Source organism: Callithrix jacchus, chromosome 9, assembly GCF_049354715.1.
Source record: "Callithrix jacchus isolate 240 chromosome 9, calJac240_pri, whole genome shotgun sequence".
NCBI classification, from domain to species: Eukaryota; Metazoa; Chordata; class Mammalia; order Primates; family Cebidae; genus Callithrix; species Callithrix jacchus.
The window spans coordinates 20362119-20388426 of NC_133510.1; the positions used below are offsets into that span (position 1 = coordinate 20362119).

General features: G+C 41.5%; 1 protein-coding gene across 50 annotated transcripts in view; it reads left to right on the plus strand.

Moving 5' to 3' along the window:
- The window catches only part of LOC108590343 (uncharacterized), a 151001-nt gene that overhangs the window by 86389 nt on the left and 38304 nt on the right, over window positions 1-26308 (plus strand). For 11 of the 50 annotated variants that reach the window (XR_013522631.1, XR_013522632.1, XM_078338644.1 and 8 more), the window contains 5 exons: window positions 2371-2443; window positions 7618-7728; window positions 14205-14307; window positions 15489-15564; window positions 22882-22976. The exons of 37 other annotated variants lie outside the window; for them this stretch is intronic. The gene's annotated coding sequence lies outside the window, so the exon portion shown is untranslated. Of the gene's footprint in view, window positions 1-2370; window positions 2444-7075; window positions 7120-7617; window positions 7729-14204; window positions 14308-15488; window positions 15565-22881; window positions 22977-23995; window positions 24095-26308 lie in introns of those variants that run through there. 2 more of the 50 variants (XM_078338688.1, XM_078338645.1) reach the window with 2 other exon arrangements.

A 26308-nucleotide genomic window follows, 5' to 3' on the forward strand; every position in this document is an offset into this window, starting at 1 on the left:
GAGGGACTGGGGAGAGGCGGAAAAGCTGCTTAAGAGATGATTACAGTAAGGCTTGAACTCCGGATGTAGTGGGCAAAGAATCGTGAAAGGTATCTTTATTCTCACATAATTATGCCACTCACAGTGAGAAATCGTGACAATTTGAAGTATGAAAAAGTGTTCTGCCTCTTACTTTTATTGATTTATTCTTTTGAGACAGACTCTCGCTCTGTGGCCAAGGCTGGAACGCAGTGGCATGATCTCAGCTCACTGCAACCTCCGCCTCCCAGGTTCAAGCCATTCTCATGCTTCAGCTTCCCAAGTTGCTGGGACTATAGGCACCCGTCACCACGCCCAGCTAATTTTTGTATTTTTAGTAGAGGTGGGATTTCACCGTCTCTACTGAAACCATTGGCCAGGTTGGTCTTCAACTCCCAACCTCAGGTGATTCACCTGCCTTGACCTCCCAAAGTGTTAGGATTACAGGCGTGAGCCACCACGCCCAGCCCTGACTCCCTTTTGAAAGTGAGATGATTGTCAGCTTGTGTTCATTGATATGAATTTGCAATTGAGGCACTTCCCTGTGACATCCTACAAAGAAGCAGTGTCAGGAAGAAGACACTCAATGAAACCCTACTCCTTCCTGAGACATGCAGCAGGTCCAGGCTTGGCTCTGGAGCCGGTCCCAGCTCACTTTGGGCTCTTGTCATGATGGCAAGGGCACTGACATGCAGGGTAGGCTCTGTGGGACCCTCGGATGACCCAGCCAGAGGGACTGGTCTTGAAGTTCCAGAGCTGGCACATCATGGAAAGCCTAATATTTGTTGCCATGGAATCTCCTGGGGGAGTATGAGAAGAATTCATAAAAAGTTAGAAAGGCGACATAAACATCAATGACATAAAGGAAAACACAAGTTCAGAGGTGGGAGAGACTAGTTCCAAAGGAGGGGATTATATTAGAATGTGGCTCACAAATCTGTCCATACAGATCTCACTTGGGGAAGCTTAAAATACGGGTTTCTGGGCTCTACCTCCAGGGAGCCTGGACCGTGTGATCTTCTGTGCTTAGTGCACTGCCTGGAACATGGACATGCTCAGTAAATGCATTAAGAATGAACGCATCTCCAAGGTCCATTCCAACTCAGTGATTCTGTGTGTCCTTCTGGCTTGGGGAGGCAGGAGGGAGGTGTTGCTGGAAGAATCTTTGAGGCAAGAAGAAGAGCAGGATCACAGGACCAAGTAACTGGACAGAACAGTTTGGCACCTTTGTGCCAAATGGCTACTTTGCATAAATGCCAGGTGCAGAGTAGGGGCGGGTGAGCACGCTGGTTTAGACTTTCCCCCTTCCTTTAATCATCAGCTTTTAAGCTGAACTCAGCTTTTATTGGAGGAAGGTGAGCTAGCTGAAACAGGCAGATGGAATTTGCTGTTGTTGTTTTTTTCTGAGAAAACAAAAGAAGTGTGAGAAACCAAGTGCTTAGCTAGCTCAAAAAACAGACATGTGTGAGGGCAGAAGAGGGACCCTGGGTTAGGACTTGAGACTGGAGCACCCCTCACCCCCCATCGGCCCACTTGTGGTGTGTTGACGTACTGTCTGGGTCCTCTGGGTCTATCGCCTAGTGATGGCAAGCAAGCCAGAAAGCCCAGGGAATCCCAAGACTCCAATGTGGGCCTGTGTGTAAGAGAATCTTAACGACCTCAGGCTACCTGTGAGCCCAGCATCTCCAGTACCCTCTCTTGATTCCCACAATTGCTGTTTCCATAGACTGAGGCTCTCCCAGCACAGTTTCCCTGATGCCTCCTATAGCCTGTTCCACTCTCTCTGGGCTCTCATGGAGAAAGTGCTCCTGCGCTTATTACTGCCTTCTCCTCCCTTGCATTGTGTGGAACCATTTACACTTATCTGCTCTAATATCTTTTGCTTTTAAACAATGGTATTGTTGATGATAAAAGCAGTGCACATCGATACAAAAAGTTGGAAATAAAGAAGCTTCACAGTTTAGTTCTGGCTGTTTAGAAGGCTTCTGTGAGCTGTGATGGTCACAAAAAGGAGAACTGGAAAGAGCTTTGGCTGGGGGCATGATGGCTCATGCCCGTGATCTTAATACTGGGAGGCCAAGGCAAGAGGATTGCTTGAGCTCAGGAGTTTGAGAAAGCCTGGGCAACATTGCAAGATCCCATCTCTACCAAAAGTAAAAATAAAAATAATTGGCTAGGCTTGGGAGTGTGCACCTGTAGTCCCAGCTACTTGGAAGGCTGAGGTGAGAGGATCGCTTGAGGCTGGGAGGTAGAGGCTGCAGCCTGGGTGACAGGGCAAGACACCATTTCTAGAAACAAGAACCTCATTGGCTTTCTCTGATGTCCTTTCATCTTATCTCCTGTCCCCTCCAGAGGCTTCACCCAGCCGTTCTCCAGTGCCCAGGTCTTGGACTGCACAAGAAGCATCCCCTATGCTCTGGATTCTGTGAGTAAACTCTTTTTTACATAGAGGATTGTAGATTTAGATACACAGCTCAGGACTATTGAGGAGATTCCTGTTTTATTGGCTTAGAAATAACAATGTAACAAAAGCTCACTTTATTAAAGAAAAATCATCTTGCCACTGTGAATATGGGAGAGCACGTCTACTTCCTCCTGCCTCTGGGGGATGCCTTGGTTGAATTACGTGTTATTATAAGGCATTGTGTGCCTCTTGAGGAAGCTGCTCAAGCCTGTAATCCCAGCACTTTGGGAGGCCGAGGCGGGTGGATCACGAGGTCAACAGATCGAGACCATCCTGGTTGACATGGTGAAACCCCATCTCTACTAAAAATACAAAAAATTAGCTGGGCATGGTGGCATGTGCCTGTAATGCCAGCTACTCAGGAGGCTGAAGCAGGAGAATTGCCTGAACCTAGGAGGCGGAGGTTGTGGTGAGCCAAGATTGCGCCATTGCACTCCAGCCTGGGTAACAAGAGCGAAACTCCGTCTCAAAAAAAAAAAAAAAAAAAAAAAAAGACAGCCAACAATCAGCAAGTTCATAAACTTGTATGACCTATGGGTATCTGAGAATGGAGCACAGGTGTGCAGAGATGTAGAAGCCACCAGTCCTTGGGGTCACTTGGCCACCCGGGGCTGCTAAACTCCTGGGCTGCATGCACATGTGTATACACACACACACACACACATCCCTTTGCTCTGTCAGCTAATTTCTGAGTTCCTGGTTTTCCTGTTCACAGGAAATGAGCAAAGATCGGTCTCTCCATTTTGCAAATAAAGAAAGTGAACTCTAGCAGACAACTTTAGCATATGCAAAGCACTGGTTAAACCCTTTACACATATGAACTCCCTTAATCCTCCCAACATTTTGAGATTGCACTAATATTATCGCACATTGCATGAGGAGAGGCTAATAACTTGCCCAGGTACAAACAATGAGTAGCAGAGCCAGGAATCAAAATGGAAGAGTGTGATTTCAGAGTCCATACCCATGAGCATTATTTTATCACATTGCTGCCCATGGGGTCTTTCTGAAGTACTGCTGTGCACATGTAACTCTCAGCTGTACGAATTGTCAGTGGTCCACTGCTGCCCACAGGATAAAGACCAAGTGTCTTAGTCTTTCAGTGCTTTCCACACCTGCAATCAACCCCTGTTCCTGCTAACCCAGCATGAGCAGTGAAGAGCCCTGGAGCGTGCCTGGATGGTGCTGTCTCACTGAGCAAGCATGCTCTCTGCCTGTCCTCTCAGTTCAAGCCCAGACCAAGCCTCACCCATTCAGGAAAGCATCCCTTCTTCCACCATCCTTCTTGGCTGACTGTATTCACAGTGATCTTTTCCTTCTTTGTTGGTCCTCACTGTTCATGCCCTTTGTTTCGTATTTAGTTTGGGTTATATTCTGTTAATGTGCCTTTCATTTATCTGTCCAGTCTCCCTATGGCATCCTCAATGTCAGCCTGTTATTGAAGATACTTATTTTCATCCCCGCAAACCTATTTGATGAGAAATTGAGACTCAGTGAGATTTGCAATACAATATTTGCTCAGATATCATTTTCCATTCAATAGTGAAATCCTAAATATAGTGCATTAGTGAATTAACATGGTCTGAGACCATGCCCCATGCTCTATGCAACCCTCTCTCCCTCAGACAACCTCCCCATTCCAGGAGGTCAAGATTGACTGTCCTAAACAGTCCTCATCATCACTGCTCTGTGCAGGACTTAGCTGTGCTGGATGGTATTAAGTGTTGTACCCAGTTGTTATTTCAATGAGGTCAAATTTTCATAGAAGCGGGTATGGCACCAGCTGTGTCTCAGCCTTGGATAAACAACCTTCCATTGCACAGGGGAGGTCTGAAAGAAGGAGAACCCCTGGTTTGGCTCAAAGACCAGAGCTTCGATTCAATATGCAGCCTGTTGCTGCTAAACTTGTCATTTGAGTGCCAGCTTCACAATTTTTGCCATGTCTACATAGTCCTCACACTCTGCTTTATTACTTTTTTATAGAGACAGGGTCTCTATCTGTTGTTCAGGCCGGGGTACAGTGGTATGATCATAGTTCAGGATAACTTGAAAATCCAGGCCTCAAGTGATCATCCCACCTCAGCCTCTCAAAGCACTAAAATTACAGGAGTGAGATACCATGTGTGGTCTTATATTTTTTAACTTAAATTTTAATGTCATCCTAAATAATAACAACCACCATGTTATAGGTTCAATGTGCTCATTACAGCTTTTCAAATGGATATTACAGAAAATGCATACCCAGTAGATACCTTTTTTTTTTTTTTTTTTTTTTTGAGACAGAGTCTCACTCTGTCACCAGGCACCAGGCTGGAGTGCAGTGGCAGGATCTCGGCTCACTGCAAACTCTGCCTCCAGGGTTCAAGCAATTCTCCTGCCTCAGCCTCCCGAGTAGCTGGAACAACAGGTGTGTGCCACCATGCCCAGCTAATTTTTTGTATTTTTTAGTGGAGACAGGGTTACACCATGTTGGCCTGGATAGTCTCAATCTCTCGACCTCGTGATCTGCCCACCTCAGCTTCCCAAAGTGCTGGGATTACAGGCATGAGCCACCGCACGCGGCCAACTCTTTTTTTTTTTATTATTATTTAAGACAGAATCTTGCTCTGTCACCAGGCTGGAGTGCAGTGGTGCGATCTCAGCTCACTGCAATCTCCACCTCCGGGGTTCAAAGCAATTCTTCCTGCCAAAGCCTCCCAAGTAGCTGGGACTAAAGGTTTGTGTCATTATGCCCAGCTAATTTTTGTATTTGTAGTAGAGACCGACTTTCACCATGTTGGCCAGGATGGTCTCAATCTCTTCACCTCATGATCTGCCCGCCTGGGCCTCTCAAAGCTGGGATTACAGGCTTGAGGCACTGCGCCCAGCCAGGTAACTGTTTATCTGTGTACTGCACACATTATGTCACCTTCCTCTGCAGTGTGCTTGCCACCCTCTGGGACACACTGCTCTAGTATTTTGGTTTTCTTCTCCTCACCCTTTCTAAGTGGGAAGTCTCTTCTGATCAGGTCACTGGTGTCCAGGCTGGGTGCCTGTGTTCTGGTAGATTCCACCCTGACACCTTCAGAGCCACACTCAGGGTGAAAAGACTTCCAGGCAAGGCAATGGGCATTTTCTTTCCTAAAGTGCAAGAGCAGTTCAACTGTTGCTCCTTACCATATCCAGGGTCTCTAGTTAAGATTTTATTGGGAAAAAAAGGCCATACTGATTATTTTTAAAGCATGAAAACCATAGGCCAAGCCCATCCAGGATGAACACTTTGGGAACGGTCATCTGTTTGGATAATCATACATTCACACATTCATTCAGTGCTTATTGGAGCCTCCCTTGGCTCTTCCTAGCTTAGGGGTCAGGAGAGCTGGCTTTAAGCATAGTGTGTTCATTGTAATGAAACAAAAATGTGCAGCTTGGGATGACGCCATGCCAAGCACCGTTCCTGTTTCCTTCCACTTGATCCAGCTTGAAGGTAAACTTTCGGTTCAAGTCCAGAAGCTGCCTTCCAATATCAAGCACTCCAGAATGACCCAAGCCCTTCATAAGGTAGGGAGTGCTGGTCAGCTTCTTTTCCCTAGGAGACAATGAGGAGAGGAGGATAGCAAGGGTGGCTTTGAACAGGCAGGTCTGGCCAGTTTATCACAACTCGTATGATAACATGATGACAGCACTCTATCCACATCACCATGCCCCGTCTCCACATGATTTTTAAAAATGTTTTTATTTTAATTGTTGTGGATACATAGTAGGTGCACATATTTATGGGGTACATGAGATGTTTTGGTATAGACATGCAAAGTGTAATAATCACATCATGGAGAATAGGGTCTCCACCCCCTCAAGCATTTATCCTTTGTGTTACCTACAATAAAATACAATTAAATTACTATTGATTATAGTCACCCTGTTGTGCTATCAAACATGAGGTCTTATTCAGTCTGCGTTTTTGTACCCATTAACCATCCCCACCTCTCCCCCCACTACTGCCCTTCCCAGCCTCTGATAATCATCCTTTTAATCCCTATCTCCATTAATCCAATTGTTTTGATTTTTTAGATACCACAAATAAGTGAGAATGTGTGATGTTTCTCTTTCTGTGCCTAGCTTATTTCACTTAACATAATGATCCCCAGTTCTAACCATATTGTCGCAAATGACAGGATCTCATTCCTTTTTATGACTGAACAGGTACTCCATTGTGTTTAAATATCACATTTCTTCACTCATCTGTTCATGGACACTTAGGTTGCTTCTAAATTGTAGCTATTGTGACCACTCTCCTGATTAGTCAGTCAATCAATCAGTGCCTGAGGGCAGGGATCCAAGAGAGTCGGTCAAATCAATAATGTAGTCATATAGGAAACGGAAGCTTAAGTTGCACTGAGGAAGATTTGTATGATATAACAGGAAGGACTTCCCTGTGTTTGGGTGGGAAGATATTGCAGTAATAATGATAATGGCCACCACTTACAGAATACTCCACAGAGATGGACTCATTTACCTCACAAAAGCCTTATGAGGTGCCCCATTTTTGTTCCCATGGTAGTGATGAAATAATTGAGGTTTAGAGAAAGAGTCAATGTGACCTGATGAAAGCCTACAGCTAGTAAGGAGTACAGCAGGGACTCAAACCCAGAGCCCAGGTAGTTGTTGACTCTGCTGCTCTGGAATCTGCTTTTCTTGCCAAGAACTTTAAGAATAGCATTATGTCCAGATTTGGGTTAGGCTCATTCTTTTTTTTTTTTTTTTTTTTTTGAGATGGAGTTTTGCTCTTGTTACCCAGGCTGGAGTGCAAATGGCATGATCTCGGCTCACCGCAACCTCTGCCTCCTGGGTTAAGGCAATTCTCCTGCCTCAGCCTCCTGAATAGCTGGGATTACAGGCACACGCCACCGTGCCCAGCTAATTTTTTGTAATTTTTAGTAGAGACGGGGTTTCACCATGTTGACCAGGATGGTCTCGATCTGCCGACCTCGTGATCCACCCACCTCAGCCTCCCAAAGTGCTGGGATTACAGGCTTGAGCCACTGCACCCGGCCTAGGCTCATTCTTGATGGGGGTTGTGGTGGCTAGAAGAAACAACCCCTGTGGACATTTTCTTGCCAAAGGCTTTTGTAATGTATCCAATTTCTCCTTCTTAGAACACCAGGGTTACTTCACTCCCCATTGTGGACACTAAGGGGAAGAAGAATATGGTAAGCTTCCCACACATTAGCAGCCAAATCCTGCTGAAGTCATCCCTGCTGTATCAGGTGAGTGCAGGAGGATGGGACCCTGAGCAGTTACGTGAAAGACCTGGTTTTAGTCCAAAATCAGTTTTATAAAGGCCCAGGATGGTGGGGACATCCAGCTCTTCAACACAGTATCCGCTGAAGGGTTGGATACCAGCACAGTATCTGCTGAAGAGTTGGGTTCTAGGGGAGAAGGTTAGAGGTGAGAAGGTTAGAGGTGAATCAGAGGCTCCTGGCTGATGCACCTGCACCTTCACATGCCCCCGGGCACACACGCAGACATTTGCCTTCTTACGGCTGCCAGCTTTAAATTGTGCCCTCCAACTGTCACTGTACGAGGTGGTCCTTTGCTGCATCGAGAGGAACTCACATAGCAAGCAGAGCCCCCAGGAATGCAAGTGCCCCGCTCATCTATACTCTGAGCAAAGGCAGGTCTTGCTGCTCACTCCACTTGGGGTGTGGCTGCAGCATAATCTCTCACCCTTTGTGAGTAATAATATACCTTGGACAAACACAGTGGCTTCAGATTGAGCAAAGGATCTCTTTTCCATGCCTTAAGTTATGGTTTCTCTAATTAAGTACCCAATTTATAAGAAATATTAGCTTACCTCTTGCATCAGCATGACCTGGATGTGGGACATGGAGTCAAAGGAGATTACTCCATAGCTTTAAGATTTAATGAGTGCCCTGCCGGGTTTAAGACTTGCACAGGAGAGTTCAGTGGTTCATGGGGCCTGTAGACCCTGTACTTTGGCCAATTCTCCCATTTGGAATGGGAACATTTACCCAATGTCTATATTCTCATGGTATCTTGGAAGTAACTAACTTGCTTTTAATTTTACAACTTCACAAGCAGAAGGGATTTGCCTTGTCTCAGATGAGACTTTGGACTTGGACTTTTGGGTTAATGTGGAATAAGTTAAGACGTTGGGGGACTTTTGAGTTAATGGTGGAGTGAGTTAATGGTGGAGTGACTTTGGGGAACTGTTGAGAAGGAGTGATTGGTTTTGAAATGTGAAAAGGAGGTGAGATTTGGGAAGGGCAGGGGTGGAATGACTTGTGATTTGTTCTGTGTCCCCACCCAAATCTCATCTCAAATTATAATCCCCATAATCCCTATATGTTCAAAGAAGGACCTGGTAGGAGGGGATTGGAACATGGAGACAGTTCCCCCTATGTTGTTCTTGTTTTAGTGAGTTCTCACAAGATCTGAGGTTTTATAAATAAGGGGCTCTTCCCCACTTTGCTTGCTCTCCCCTGCTGCCATGTAAGACCTGACTGCTTCCCCTTCTGCTATGATTGTGAATTTCCCGAGGCCTCCCTAGACATGCCGAACTGAATCAATTAAACCTTTTTTCTTTATAAATGACCCAATCTCCAGTATTTCTTTTTTTTTTTTTTTTTAATTTTGGGCCAGGGTCTTCCTGGGCTGGAGTGCAGGGGTGCAATCACACCTCACTGCAACCTCAAACTGCTGGGCTCAAGCAATTCTCCAACCTCAGCCACCCAAAGTATTGGGATGACACATGTAAGGCATTGCACGCAGCCTCACATTTAAAGGGGTTTTAATAATGAGTTCAGGGCCAACTGCAGAGGCTCATACCTGTAATCCCCACAATTTAGGCGACTGAGGCAGGAGGATCCCTTGAGCCCAGGAGTCCAAGATCAGCCTGGACAACACGGCAAAACTCCATCTCTACAAAAAATACAGAAAAGTAGCCAGGCATGATGATGCACTCCTGTAGTCCCAGCACTTGAGAGGCTGAGGTGGGAATAATTTGAGCCCAGGAGGTGCAGTTAGCAGTGAGCTGAGATTGCACCACTGCACTCCAGCCTGTGAGATATCAAGATTCCATCAAAAACAAAAATAAAAATAAAAACAAACCAAAACCACAATGAGTTCATTTCTCCTGATATGAAGCAAGTTTTGAGTGCAAAAATTTATTTTGATTTTTAAAAAGTTAAGTAGTTTAAGAATGTGTACTCTTTAAAAGAGCACTGCACATGCAGAGGCCTGGGTCTTATCATCACCCTGACAAGCTAAACTGCCTCATCAACACCATCCCTGCAAAGTTTCTGTAGAAGTTGATTCATCAATTAAAGGTCAGATCTGTGCATACACAGCTTGAAGAAACTGCCAGCAGTTCATTGCTAATTACCAGGACAAACATTTGTATTTCAAAGTTGACCAACAGGATGACAATTCTCAAAGCTCTAAAAATATTTTGTCCTACTAAACGCTAGCCTAGGGTATGACTGTTACCCATCCATGGTTACTAACAGTCAAAGGTAACACTGCTTAGAGCAACAAATGCCACAGGCAGTGGTCTCAATAAATGCCTCTTTGTCTGTCACTATAAAAGCTGGTCTGGTCCCAACTCAGTATCAAGGATATTATTCCAGACAGCCCAGGACTATCAATTCAGAAGTTTCCTGAGCACATAAGTGCTTCGGATATGCTTGCAAGGGCTCCTAAATTGGAGTTTTCTGCATCATCTCTATAAAAACACTGTTTCACCTCTAAAGTCACTGAAGAATTGAAGCAGACCCTTGCGAAGTTTCCTAAAGGAGTGGGAGTGGCTCCAAAAATAACCTGCCTTTTAGCACCAGGCCACTAACCCAGAGAATTCACTTCATGGTGGGAGAGTCACTCAAAGCCTGCTATGAACCTAACCCCCCAAAAGGTGATGGAAAAGGCTAGAGGAAAACCCTAAACAATTGACCATGCCTTGTATCTTTCTCTAGAAACCCAATCAACTAACAGAAAAGCCTATTTGAAATTTTAAAATGTAGATGCTACTCATGAGGGCTGTCATCGATGTAGGAAAACTATTAACTCCAGTGGATGCTACGTTTCTTTCCCTGTATTAAAAAAGTTCCTCACATTTAATAATTTTGGTTAATTTAGATCAGTTTTGATTGAACAGACAGCATGAATCAAACTTAGTTCAAACCTTAATGATATTGTAATATTTACTAACAGCCAGTTCTCAATATAAAAGGTTTATCAATATTCTAATATTTCTACTTTAAAAACTTGCTTAACAAAAAAATCAAAGAAATGCTCTTTTGAAGAACAAAGTTTCAGGGCATGGAGGAAAGAGAAAGTGACCATTACAAATTCTTCATAGAACCACCAGGAATCTTGAATCCATTTAAATACAAATATAGAAGATCAGATTCTGATCTGACATTGTTTCTGCATTTTTAGAAACACTTTTCACTCACAAATCTAAGGTTGCAATGCCATTAAAAATATCTACAGGAAAGGACTGGTGTGAAATACAATATTATAATAGTTATTGCATTAAAGTGGTTACTTTTCTGTATTCTTCACATGTCCCACTATATGGCTATATAATTTTTATAATAAAAAAACATAAATTATGGAAGCATTCAAGGTTACAAAGCACTGTTGACTTTATAAAAGAATTCTTAAAACAAATGTGCAGAAAGAAGGCATTCGACTATGAAAGAGAAGCCGCCAGGTGGAAAGGCTCACGAGGTCCCAGGAGGAGCTCCAGGGGGAAGCTCATTGTTGGCCTTTCCAGCAGTGCTGTCCTTGGACACCGGAAGCAGCGGAAACCTCTTCCCTGTGGCACCACGGACTCCCACCAAGGCACCTATGATGGACACTGTACTTCTACACTTTTATTAGCATTGGGTAAATGGGGACTCTCAGGGCACTTCTGAAATGCATACTTGATTCCTTTTTACATTGAGGAAAGTAAGATTCACACACAAATACCAAGGTGACCAATGAATGTTGGCCTCACTGGCAAAAGCAGCCGTTGTAGGTAACCACATTGCCTCCCTAGCTTTCTGTAACCCATGGGATTGGGGAAAGGTTAAGTAACATTTCTTTTTCAAATTCATTTTAAACACTCAACTATGTTCATTCAAAAAACAGCAACTATATGCACAAGACTAAACAGAAATCATTCACACTGACAGCTCACGAAGGGGGCTCTCTGTACCCTTTCAGGAGGGTTTGGGGCAATAAAGCCAAAATCTGTATTTAAAATAGGTGTGTCTCATAAGATAAATTTTTAACTTACTTATTAAAGGTCCTAGTGGACATTCCAAACTAGTAACTTATACATAGGGAGAGAAAACATAAATGCTTACTGTATAGTTATATAAAAATAGAAATCTATCAATAGAGTCCAATCCTCAAGAAAGCACACAATTTGTGCCCAAAGGCTGTATATATATCAAGGAAGGGTGACTTCCTTCCTTGATCTCTAAACAACATCCTCTCCACGTCGGGGGTATCGAGAGGTTGGGCATTTACCTAACCCCACAGGGTCCACTGGCGGGGGTCACAGCTGCTGGTTGGTGAAGAAGGATTTAGTCTCCCTGCAGACAGGATTGACACAGAGCGGACAGCTCAGTGTCAGCTGCTTGGAGCACAGCTCGTTTGACTGGATGTGTGAATGCACCAAGTCAGCCAGGGCCTGGAAGACAGACAAGAGGCGAGGAGGCATCAGAAGCACAGGGTCTGCTTATCTGCCCTGCCCCCTCCTCCATCTGCCCAGGTCAGCGCTCTGGCTTGAGGTTTCTTTTCATCTGAGCAGTGAGCATTTTGGATCAAATTCTACAATATCTTCCTTTCCTGAGAATCCTCAGCTTAGAGAAGTTAAAACAGAGATTTCAGGAAATGAAATCCTCTTGCCCCACCCTCTAGACCTTTTCTCTGGAAAGCAGGTTCGGAATTAGACATAGTTATAGGTGGGTAGAAATCAGAAATTTCGGGCTATCTGAAGGAAGACTGAGCAGATAAGGATAAAATTAGATTTTATTTTTCTAATTAATTGGAACTCCAAATGTTCTAATATGTGAGAAAAACCAATATTCTGCAAGAGTTTCTCAGGGGATTACTCTCTGGTATGTTCTATTAAAATGGTTGGAACACTGTAGATACCTTAGAGAACAATGGATTTCCATTATGAGACTCTTCTCTTCCGATGTTTTCAACTCCACACTGAATCAAATGAGAAAAGGGAGGAAAAACACGACATGTTTTATTTTCCCTTTTTTTTTTCAAAGAAACTGCTACCAAAAAAATTCACATAGACACACACACACAATTCAAAGTCTGACTTCAAGTGTTCGCAGATTTGCTCAAGAGTGAAAAGCATCACGGGGCAGGGCTGTGCGTTGATGTTGTTATCATAAATTATTCCTCAACTCCTTCCCCTCCCTGTCACCTTCCTACAGGTGATTTGTTTTTGAATCCTTTTTGTGGCTACACTTGATGAAATTCTCAGTTGAAATCTGCTTACCATTCTTTTTTTATTCTACTTTATAATGCATAATTTTACAGACTCTCCCTAAGTACAATGTTGCTTTAAATATAGACCTTTTCATACTTGTTTTGATCCCAAGTGTGAAAATGAAGTAAATTAACTTATTGACTATAAAATGTATATTGGACCCAATTCAGAGTTGGGTTTTAAAATATATTCCTTTTGTTTGTTTGTTTGTTTTTTGAAATGGAGTCTTGTTCTGTTGCCCAGGCTGGAGTGCAGTGGTACTATCTCTGCTCACTGCAAACTCCACCTCCTGGGTTCAAGGGATTGTCCTGCCTCAGCTTCCTGAGTAGCTGAGATTACAGGCACCCACCACCATGCCCAGCTAATTTTTGTATTTTTGGTAGAGGCAGGGTTTCACCATGTTGGCCAGGCTGGTCTTGAACTCCTGACCTCAAATGACCCACCCACCTCAGCCTCCCAAAGTGCTTGGATTACAGATGTGAGCTACCAAGTCTGGCCTAAAATATATTCTTATTGAGAAAAAGCTAGAGGAAAACATGGGAGGATTGTTTCAGTACTATCCCTATTTCCAGTTCCAAAAATATTCACTGCGTAATAGCTGAAATTGGTCTAATAATGATTTACTCAGATAGGATTCTTCTGTTTCCCTTTTCTTCTGGTAGCTTTTCAGTACTTGGTCATTTGTTTGTTTATTTATTTATTTATTTATTGAGAAGGAGTCTCGATCTGTTGCTCAGGCTGGAGTGCAATGCCACAATCTCAGCTCAAACTAAACAAAATGATGTCAGCCACAGTGACCCCTGGGTCACCTGGTTCAATGAACACACAGGTTTCCTCTCCCACTGCTGACATGGAGTTGACTCAATGTGTTGAGATTATTACTCAGATGATGTATTGTTCAGAAGATTGAGGATACCATACATGCAAACAAATATAGTAAACAATATTTCTGAATGATACATTTGATTTATTTCCTTCAATGTAAGCTTCCCTTAAAATAAAAAATGGGAAGAAACCCAGCCAAAGCTATAAGGTGCAGGACACTTTTGTGGATTATGTTTTTAAAGGTTATGTGTAACTGAGTTTTATGAATCACATGATGACCTTTATCTGGAGGAAAATATCACCTTTGAAATACAAGACCTGTCTTAATAGTGGAAAGAATGGAAGCTTTATTCACTTGTCTCAAAACTCAAAACAGGTTTGTTGGTTGTTGTTTAGGCTGTTGGAGAAACAGCAGTGAGAGAAGCGTTTCCAGAAGCCATTATCATAGAGCCATAGGACATCTTTGGAAGAGAGGAAACATTGCTTAATCATTTTTCAAGTATGTATTCTTCCTTAATGAAAAAATATATCCTTGGTCTGTCAATCAGAGAAAACTGTTAGCTTGTGCAACTTCAACATGGTTAATCAGTATCCCTCTCTTCTCTCAGAAAGAGGGGCATGTAGGCTAAAACCTTAAAGATGACTGAATGTAGTCTGATGCAGGGAGTTGGGGAAGAGTATTGCATGCAGAGGGAACAGTAGGTACAGGGGCCCAGAGGTGAAAGGGCATGTTGGATTCCATGTTCAGTTGAACCAAGTTTTCTCAGTAGTGGCAGTATTGACATTTTCAGCCAGATAATTCTTCATTATGGGGGCTGTTGAAGAATGTTTGGCAGCATTCCTGGCCTCTAGCCACTAGATGCCATTCATAGCACCCTCCAGTTATGACAACTGAAAATGTCTCCAGAGGGGTTGTCAATGTCCCCTGGGGGCCAAAATCACTATTACTACTATTGTTTTTGAAAACCGAAATGGCAGAATATTAGCAATTCCATGTGATACAGCTTAATAATTTGTGACGGTTAATAAGAGAGTTGGGAGGAGTGGTAAGAGACGAGTTTAGCAAGCTGTGGGCAAAGACAAGCCAGAAAAGCCTCAAGCTATCTGAAGGGAAGTACTTTCCTACTGTGGAAAATACGTGGATAGCAGAGATTATTTGAGCTCTTGAGAAGGCTCATTCTTCAAGAAGCTTTCTACGAATAGATAATGCCATTATTTTAACTTTGTCACATTTTCTTTGTTGAGATCAGTGTGGCCTTCTTCCTTTATTCCTCCTTCCATCCTTTTTCCCTTCTTTCCTTTCTTCCTGTCTCTCTGTCTCTCATTCTATCTCCTTTTCTTTTTTTTTTTTTGACATGGAGTTTCGCTCTTGTTACCCAGGCTGGAGTCCAATGGCCCGATCTCAGCTCACCGCAACCAATGCCTCCTGGGTTCAGGCAATTCTCCTGCCTCAGCCTCCCAAGTAGCTGGGACTACAGGTGTGCACCACCATGCCCAGCTAATTTTTTGTATTTTTGGTAAGACGGGGTTTCACCATGTTGACCAGGATGGTCTCGATCTCTTGACCTCATGATCCACCCGCCTCGGCCTCCCAAAGTGCTGGGATTACAGGCGTGAGCCACCGCGCCCGGCCCTCTCCTTTTCAAGTATTACTTCAACATACATTATAATTTTTTATAGGTCTCAGATGTATCCAAAGGAATTATTAATGCAGTTAAGGACCCTGTGCCAGAGGGAAGACCTTTACTTCTGTTGGGTAAGTGCTTAGTTTTTGAATTTAAAATTGTGCTATTATAATGAAGGAATCAATATCTAAATTAGTTACTAACAGATTTATTTGTTGCACTTTTATAATATCAGAATATTGCTTGCATTAAGTCAGAATTTGAGGGAACCTGAAATCCACTTTAATGAATAATTCTTCTGTTATCAAAGTCTGAGAACCACTGCCTAAGACTATTATATTTACTTAGTTCAGTGACCCTTAGGGATGGTTTTGTATGACTCCAGTGATGTTTTTAATATATAAAAGAATATTGCTGTAAATTCTAAAACACAAACAGAACACCTTTAGGGAGTGAGTATGGTTATAAAACCACATTAATTTTGATGGATACCCCCAGAAGCTGAAAATGGGTGCTTTATAGCACAATTACTAGTGCTGTGCAAGATTGATTATTTCTTTTATGCTCCTTGCTAAAATTTGCTCTCAGAAAAAAATGGGTACAGTTAGGGTATGTGATTTATCTGAAATTAGTAAATCATGTCACAGCTAGGCTTAAGGCTTTTTTTACTGAATTATCTAAAAGTCAAACTAAGACTTCATCTGCCAAGTTGAGAGGTATCAGTTCACCTAATAAGTGGTTCAGAATCTTGTCATTCTGTGAAGCAACCTAATGACGCTTGGCATTCTACGACAGGTAAGGATAAGGCTCAAGATTTAAGGAATAGCCTAATTCCTAAGAAATATTTGCCTCTAGAGGGAAATGATACTCTTCTCTTTAAGCAAAGAGGCATGGTATATATTCTCAGAATTATGAATCTATGCATTGTTATGTTCCACTATTATTCTTTAGTAAACCGTTTGTTTTCAGTGCAAAAAGCTCTTAGTTTTCTATGTCAACTAGGAGCTGCAAAATGTATGTCTTCCTTTCAGTTCCCAGTTTGGCACATTAGCATGCAATCAGTTATATAGTCTAGGTAAGAATCACAAAAAACATGTATTCAATACAGGTTTCATAAAATACTAAACACAAAAGACATTAGTTCCAATTAAGAGGTACATGGACTAGAATTTCAGGGAATAAATGAACAGAAATGGCTTTGTGAATTGTACTTGCTCCAGCTCTGGATGAGTTGAACATTTTCCTCTTTACCTTTGCCCAGTCACTATCATCTTGTCTGGGCTCCAGTGAGTCATTCTTCTTCGGCATAGTGATGGAAAAAGTAATACTAGACATTGCAGGGTAAATATTTTTCCTTGTGAAACAGTAGATATGCATCAACACATTTCTTGTCTCTTCGGCCCCAGGAAAAAACTCCCTGATATTTTGAGGCTAAGGCAGAGGCTTAAGACTGTAATTTTGCTCCTAAGTTTTTTGTAGTTACTAATTGTATTATCTTGATCCATTCTATTTGTCATTCATTCATAAAATGCCTATTGATACACACTCATACACACGACCGTGATAATGAATAAACACATTCAACAAAATTATGATGTATAAGATCAGCATAGAAAAATCAATTTCCATATACTAGCAAATGAACCATTTGAAAATAAAATTAAAATCATTTTATTCACAGCACATCAAAAATAACAGAATATTTCAGTATCAATTTAATAATTAAATTTATTATACCTAATAAGTAATAAGACATCCCATGTTCATGAATTGGATGAGTCAGTATGATTAAAATGATAATTTCCTTCAAATTAATCAACAAATTTAACTTAATTCTATCAAAATTCCAAAGGACTTCTTTGCAGAAATGGACAAATTGATTCTAAATTTATATGGTAATGGAAAAGACCAATAATAGACAAGATCATTATGTTTCATAGTTTCAAAACTTAATAGCTATAATTCTCAAGAGAGTGTGGTACTGACCTAAGAATAGGCATACAGATGAATTAACCAGAATTGATAGTTCAGAAATAACTCTTGATGGACAAGTCATTTTTGAAAAAGGTGCTATGGCATTTCAAAGGGGAAAGGATAGTCTTTTCAACAAATGGTTTTGGAATATCCACATTAAAAAAAGAGGAACTCCTATCTTGCATTGTACATGAAAAAATTAAAGTAATTAAGAGAATTCAGTGTAAGAGTTATGTAACCATAAAAATTTTGGAAGAAAAATAGAAAATCTTGTAGACCTTGGGTGCTATGGTGTCAAAAAAAAATGGATATGTTAGGCTTCACCAAAATTAAAACTGTAGTGTTTCAAAACACACCATTAAGAAAATGGAAACTCAAGTCACAGAGTGGGGGTGGGAAATATTTGTTAATTACATATCTGATAAAGGAGTATTATTCAGAATATACAAAGAACTATTAGAACTCAGTGAGAAGACAACCTCATGAGCAAAAGATATGAATAGGCATATCACCCACAGGAGATATATTTAATGGCTAAAAAGCACAGGAAAAGATGCTCCATATTACTAGTGAAAATGCAGATCAAAACCATCATGAGATACCAGTTCACAGAGAGAAAATAACAAATGCTGAGGAAGACATAGAGTAATAGGAACCTTAGACATTGCTGGTAGTGGTGTAAAACTGTACAGCCACTTTAGAGAACAGTTTAATATCTTCTTGGAAAGTTAAGCATAAATTTACCACATGGCCTATCAATTTTATTCCTAGACATTTAACCAAAAGAAATGAAAATTCTTTTCATTTGAACAGAATGCTCAATGAAGTCACCCCCGCTCTGTGACTTGAGTTTTCATTTTCTTAATGGTGTGTTTTGAAACACTAGAGTTTTAATTTTGGTGAAGCCTAATGTATCCATTTTTTTTGACACCATAGCACCCAAGGTCTACAAGTTTTTCTATTTTTCTTCCAAAATTTTTATGGTTTCATAACTCTTACACTATTTCATTCTTTTTTACACAAAGATTTGCACATGAATGTTCATAGCAGAATTATCATAAATGCTAAAAATTGAAACCATCCCACATTCTCATCAACTGATGAAAGGAGAAATAAAACATAGTAGCACTCCCATATAATTGAAGTTCAACAATAAAAAGGAATGAAACATTGAAGTTACATGTATGAACCTCAAAAACATGGTAAATGAAAGAAGCTGGACAGAAGAGATCACATGGTGTATGATTCCATTTATATGAAATGTCTATAAAAGGCCAACTGTAAGTAGATTTGTGATTGCCTGAGCCTGGGAGTAAAATGCAGGACTAAATGGCTGTGGAGGATCTTATCAGAGTAAGGAAAAATATTCTAAAACTGGTTTCTGGTAATGATTGTGCAACTTGGTAAATGTATGAAAAAATCATTGCATTATATGATTAAAATGGATGAATTTTAATGTATATAAACTATACCACAATAGTGAATAGCATGGGTAAGATTTCAGCCTTTGTGGAGCTTATAGATTAATGATGAGACACGTAAGTAATAATTAAGCAAAATAATTAAAATAAGTGACCAAAAAGGAAAGTCCAGTGAATTGGAAAGAAAATCAGAAGGAGGGAGTTGATAACTATATTGGGTGCAGCCAGGAGGTTGAGTGGGTGGCAGCATGGAGATTCATGGGCACCTTAGTGACCTTAATAACCTCATTTGAACACTGGGCAAAGGGTGATCAGATTGCAGTGAGATTTGAATGGCAGGATAAGAAGTGGAGGCAACAGTTAGGTAACTATTTGGAGAAGTTTGTAAAAGGAAGCAAAGGAAAGGGGTAAAAAAGAGAAGGCTGTGAAACATGAGTCTTGTCAAGGGAGATACCACCTGGATTTGGAAGATTGTACATCTTGTTTATAAGTTGCTAAGAATGGTCCAGGAAAGAGATAAGAGTTGATGACTCAGGAGATGGGGACACCAAGAAAGGAGCAGAGTCCTTTAGGAATTGAGAGGAGTTGGATACAGAGTGCAAATGAGGGTTTGACTTTTGCAAAAAGACGTTTTCTTCAATTTTAATGAGGAAAATAGTTCAGGATATATGCAGATGCAGGTAGGTTTGGATGTGAGAATTGAAGGGAGTATCCAGCCGGGCTCGGTGGCTCACCCCTCTAATCCCAGCACTTTGGGAGGCTGAGGCAGGTGGGTCACCAGGTCGAGAGATCGAGACCATCCTGGTCAACATGGTGAAACCCCATCTCTACTAAAAATACAAAAAATTAGCTGGGTATGGTGGCGCGTGCCTGCAGTCCCAGCTACTCAGGAGGCTGAGGCAGGAGAATTGCCTGAACCCAGGAGGCAGAGGTTGCGGTGAGCCGAGATCGCCGCGCCATTGCACTCCAGCCTGGGTAACAAGAGCGAAACTACGTCTCAAAAAAAAAGAAAAAAGAAAAAAAGAAATTAAAAAAAGGGAGTATCTTTTCCTGTTACAATTTGAGGTTAGCTAAAAGGCAGGATGGAGTGGGTCAAAAAACGTGTGCGGAAAAGCTGAGGACAGAGAAGATACAAAGTATCCCCTGGGAGAATAGCAAAGAGCTTTTCCTAGGAGAACATGTAGGGCTGCCAAGCCGAACGGCGTGTTTTATTTGAAATTACTGAGAAAAACTATAAGGAGAAGTCAATTCGTTCAATTCCATTTCTTCTATAATTTTGTCCTTCTGGGGTTTCAGGCTCAGAGAAGGCAGATGTTTGGGTTAACAAGAGTAAGGATTTTGCTTGGCAATTTTAGTGATTACAGGCCTGGGAGACAAGGTTTTGCTGAGGATATTTGCAGAGGAAGTAACTAATGCTGGGCCATGAAATCTAAGCTGGGAGGGATGCAGGCTTCAGTGTATCTTTCTCTTTGAGCAAGGGCACTTAAACTAGTCTTCCAGTTGCACTTAATGGAACACAAAGTGCTTCAGAACAGCTGAAGAGGAAACCTATTATGTAGAATTAGTTTACCCATAGTACCAGTTTTTTTTTCTTTTTTTTGAGACGGAGTTTCGCTCTGGTTACCCAGGCTTTAGTGCAATGGCGCGACCTCGGCTCACCGCAACCTCCGCCTCCTGGGTTCAGGCAATTCTCCTGCCTCAGCCTCCTGAGCAGCTGGGATTACAGGCACACGCCACCATGCCCAGCTAATTTTTTGTATTTTTAGTAGAGACGGGGTTTCACCATGTTGACCATGATGGTCTCGATCTCTTGACGTTGTGATCCACCCACCTCGGTCTCCCAAAGTGCTGGGATTATAGGCGTGAACCACTGTGCCCGTCCATGGTACGTACTAGTTTTGTTAGTCATCGTAAAAATTCAAGTTGTTCTTGGCGTAGCATGTATTATATGCTCTGTAATGATCCTTACAAATCCTTTTGGAATTTGTAGAAATGTACTTTAAAACCTTTGTCTGATATTTTCCCTAGCTGACAGTTTCTTGTTTGTTTGTTTTTTTGAGACGGAGTTCCGCTCTTGTTACCCAGGCTGGAGTGCAATGGCGCGATCTCGGCTCACCGCAACCTCCGCCTCCTGGGTTCAGGCAATTCTCCTGCCTCAGCCTCCTGCGTAGCTGGGATTACAGGCATGCTCCACCATGCCCAGCTACTTTTTTTGTATTTTTAGTAAAGACGGGGTTTCACCATGTTGACCAAGATGGTCTCGATCTGTTGACCTCGTGATCCACCCGCCTCGGCCTCCCAAAGTGCTGGGATTACAGGCTTGAGGCACCGCGCCCGCCCAGTTTCTTGTTTTTTAGTAAAGTATGTCAGAATAGGCCGGGCGCGGTGGCTCACGCCTGTAAACCCAGCACTTTAGGAGGCCGAGACGGGCGGATCACGAGGTGAAGAGATTGAGACCATCCTGGCCAACACAGTGAAACCCTGTCTCCACTAAAAATACAAAAAAATGTGCGGGCGTGGTGGCACACGCCTGTAGTCCCAGCTACTCAGGAGGCTGAGGCAGGAGAATTGTTAGAATACGGGGGGTGGAGGTTGCAGTGAGCCGAGAGTGCGCCACTGCACTCCAGCCTGGCGCCTGCCACAGTGTCCCTCTGTCTCAAAAAAAAAAAAGTATGTCATGATAATGAGGTTCTCACTGAATTAACTTCACTCAGCTCTTGGTTGTCATAGATTTTATTTCATGAAACAAGTGAATTAGGAGATGGGTGAAGAACTATTAAAATATATTATAAGCAATGGCACTTATTAATGCTAGGTTAAAATTGTACAGAACTATTCAGATTAATGAAATAGAGCAGAAAGTCCAGAAACAGTCCCATTGTATGTAAGGACATAGTATGTGATAAGGGTGACGTTTTGGTATAGGGAAAGATTCAGTAGAGTAAATGATTCTGTAAATAGCATTGAAGCAATTGGCTTACATTTTGGGAAAAATATAATTACATGTTTATCTTATGTCATGTACAAAAATATGTCACAGAAGGAACTTTATAGTAAAAAAGTTTTTTTAATAAGCTTTAGACAAAATATGTGGAAATTTATGTCACTGCAGAGGAATTTTCTAAATATGAAACCAAGCCATAAAGAAAATCAGTAGTTTTGGTTGAATTAAACTATTAAAATTTTATGTGCACAAAACACTGTAAATAACACTAAAGGTAAAATACAATCAATAAAAGGTATTTCCAACAATATCACTAAAATATAGAGAATTCTTACAAATTATTTGTATAGACAGGGACTCCAGGAGGAAAGAAAGGATAAATATATAAATGACCAAAAATACATGAAGAAATAACCTCTCATATTAAAAACATAATAATTAAAACATATGATACTTTTAACATAACAGATTGGCAAAATTTTTGTTTTATTATGACAACTCATTTTGGATGGAGGGGGCATTCTAACATTTTCTATAAATTGATAGAACCATTTTGAAAAGCAGTTTAGAAGTATTCAGTAAAAGCCTTAAAATTTCAAAGTCTACATTGAGCCAGTTCCACTTCTACAAATATATTCTAAATGCATAATCATGATAAGTACAAATATTTATTATAAGAATGTTCAATAAAGCATTATTTTATAAAAAATTTTTAATAGCAAATATCTCAACTGGCAATTGACAAAATAATTGGGATTACATGGATTGTAATTGTGCAGTCATGAAATATGTAATAATATATTTAATGATGTGGAAAGACAATTGTGATATGGTGTTAAATGAAAAGTCATTACAGCATAGAATGGATTGTGTGTTTATAAAAACAAAAATAATGTGTGCACATAAGGGGATGAGAAGGATATAGATCAAATATATTAATTGTCTTTCATAATGGGATTATGGGTGATTTTTCTTTGTGCTAATCTGTAAATATATGTTTCTTTGTGCTAACAGTAAATATATGTTTCCTTTTTTATGAGAAAAATGCTATTTTGTTATAAAGGAAAATTTGTGAGAAGTATGCAGCTGAAAGAGCTGTCTTTTTGTAGGCCAAATCGTACCTCCTCTTTGCGCTGGTGAAGTACATCTATGCTGTGACTCACAGATTATTCCTCCTGTACCCCATACCACGTTTTGCCTATTGGTAAGTAGAGTGCTCCTTTTGTGCGACTTCTGGAAATGCTAACTCCACACACTTGTTCTTAATGTTCTCCCTTAGGGTTATAGGGTGTGTGAAGGACTAGATTCCACCTATCCTAGTATTATGCCATTAGCTCAAGGAAGAAGCAGAAATAGATTAACGCCAGTATGAAAAATGTGTTGGGAGATTAAATCTGCAGTCCTTCACTTTTTCCAATTTAAAACCATTGAGTTTAATTTTGGAGAAATCACTTGCTTGGCACATACATAAGAGGCAGTCAGATTCCCCTGTGTTTAATGTTACTCATTATTAAATCAACCTTATCATGCTACTGGGGAAGGGAGTCAGGCTAATACAGACTTGGATTTGTGGTTGCCTTTTCTTCTTTCCTTGCTTCTTAGTTCACTTCTTCCCTTTGTGGGTTAAATATCTTGGACTTGGCTGGGAGTGGTGGCTTATGCCTGTAATCCCAGCACTTTGGGAGGCTAAGGTGGGCCTATTGCTTGAGCTCAGGAGTTCAAGACCACCCTGGGCAATAGCAAAACCCCATTTCCACAAAAAATACCAAATTAGATGGATGTGGTGGGCATATGCCTATAGTCCCAGCTACTGGGGTGGAGTGGGGGATGCAAGAGGACTGCTTGAGCTTGGGAGTTCAGGGCTATAGTAGGCTGAGATTGTGCCACTGCACTCCAGCCTAGGCGACAGAGCAAAACCCTCTCAAAATAATCAAATCTTATACTTATCATGTCACACCCTAGTTGTCTGGTTAAGGGGACTGTCACATCCATTGTGTCATAAACTGATCTTCATTTGGATTTTCATTCGTTCATTCAACAAGTATTGAATGCCTACTATATCTTAATGTATTAGGTACTCAGAATGTTACAATAAACACTCAAAAATCTTATGGTCTAACGGGGTACCAGAAAAATAGACCATTAGAATGCAGCATGATAAAACAGTATTTATTGAGTGTTGTACCTTTCAGCCTATTTACTTGTCTCCTTTAATACTTACAGCTATCTATAAAGTAAGGAGAGTATATGGAGTGAGTGGAAGAGGAGGCCACAGAGTAAGAAACTTACAAGAAGGCTGAAAAAAAGTGATCAGACATTTAGGTGGGAAATGAGAGTTTGAAATTCTAGGTACCAAAGGGAAGTGAGTGCTTTAAGGAGGAATCGATGTTTTAAGAAGGGAAACATTGCCGTTCATTCACATGTATCTCAAGCCCCTGGAACAATGCCTGGTACACAGTAGGCACTCTGTTAATATTGGTAGAATGAAGTCTTGCAGAAATCAAATAAGATAAAGGACCCAAAAATGTCTACAAATGACCATTTGTGACCATGGCTTCAGAGCCGTGAAAGGGATGTAAGCCAGATTGCAATGAGGTACTTTCATGGTTGAACATACAACTGAGTCTGAGTTAGAGTTGGCATATGTATGCCCATGACTTGGCCTCCCGAGGACACTAGAAGAGAGACCTGAAGTGATCTGTTAGCATAGAATGATGGCACAGAGAGTTATAGATTTGTAAGGAGTTTTTTGTTTTTTTTTTTTTGAGACGGAGTTTCCCTCTTGTTACCCAGGCTGGAGTGCAAAGGCGCGATCTCGGTTCACCACAACATCCGCCTCCTGGGTTCAGGCAGTTCTCCTGCCTCAGCCTCCTGAGTAGCTGGGATTACAGGCACACGCCACCATGCCCAGCTAACTTTTTTGTATTTTTAGTAGAGACGGGGTTTCACCATGTTGACCAGGATGGTCTCAATCTGTTGACCTCGTGATCCACCCGCCTCGGCCTCCCAAAGTGCTGGGATTACAGGCTTGAGCCACCGCACCCGGCCAAGAGTGTTTTTATTAAGCTATGTTAGCCTAGTAAATTGTCTTTTTCTGCCATTGAGGAATCTGAAGCTTACATGTTGCTGGAGAAATTCTAGCCAGCTTCTTTATTCATTTATTTATACTATGCATTAGAATGATGGTTTTCTAGCTTTTTAAATAGCTGTGGAACATTGTGTTCACTGAATTTTTACATCACGGCCTGCTGGGTAAATCCAGTAAAAGAACTGGTCTAGTTGCAGTGATGGCTGATACTCAGCACATACACTCTCAAACTCTTGGCCCCCAGGATTCCATGGGGCACCAGCAAATTCCCAGTGTCCCTCAGGTGCTAGTTTAAAACTACTACTGGCACAGTGGTGCACACCTGTAGTCCCAGCTACTTGGGAGGCTGAGGTGGGAGGATCACTTGAATTCAGGAGTTTGAATCCAGCCTGGACAACATAGTGAGACCCTGTCTATGGAATAAAAAAAAAAAAAAGGAAAGAAAAGAAAAACCCACTGGCATGAGGAAGCTCACGTAGACTTTAAGAAGCCCTTCAGTTTTCATTAGCAGTGAAGAGACGGCAGTAATCAAGATAGGTGGCCTTTCTTGTCCTGGGTTTATATTGTCATCCTGATTTAAATAATAGATTTTAGGTTTCTCCTTGCTTTTGGATTTTTTTTTTCCTCAAGGGCCCCAGCTTTTAGGGGTTACATTTTATATTTTACATACCATTTAGCTTGCCCTGTGTCTGTAAAGGCAGCATATTTGAATATCTGAGGTTTAGATTAGATTGCATTTCACAGATTGGTTGAATATTGGAGTTTCTCTGTTTTGCTGTTTCTTGGTTTCATTTCAAGTTTAAGATCTGCTGTTTCTTTGGAGGAGAACAAGGTGTGCTAGCAGTTACAGCAGCCAGCTGAGTTGGCTTGAGAGGAGAAGGACTGAAAAGCAGAGGTAGCCTCAGAGGTCAAGGTGCCAGGATGTTGGTTATTTTCTTGAAAACGAACCCACCAACAGAAAACCACCATTCAGACCGTTCTACAGCAGTCTGTCTTCCTGTGGTTCTTACAGGCTAGCTTAAATTTTGGGTAGAGAGATGCTTATCACATTGCTATATATCCATTTCTCTTCCAGATGGATAGCAAGAATATTTGAAGTAAGTCCATTTGAACCATGGACAACAAGGGAGACAGTGGAGCGAGCGAGTGTATGTGTGGAAAGCATCCACCTGGGCAGACAAGAAGTTAGACTGATTTTGGTTTGCCCTGCATGCTTGTTTCCCTGCTCTTGTCTGTTTGCCATTCTTGCTGTTTGTGGTCAACCCCTCTGCTAGCACTGAAACTCATCCAGCTGCCCTACTCCAGGGGGCGGCTCCTCCACACCTGCCCATCATTAACAATGTTTCTTTCTCTGCTGGATCATTCCCATCAACAGGCAAAAATGCCTAATAGCTCCTCTGCCAAAGCCTCTGTTCCTCCCATCACCCTTTTAGCTACTTTGCTGTTGT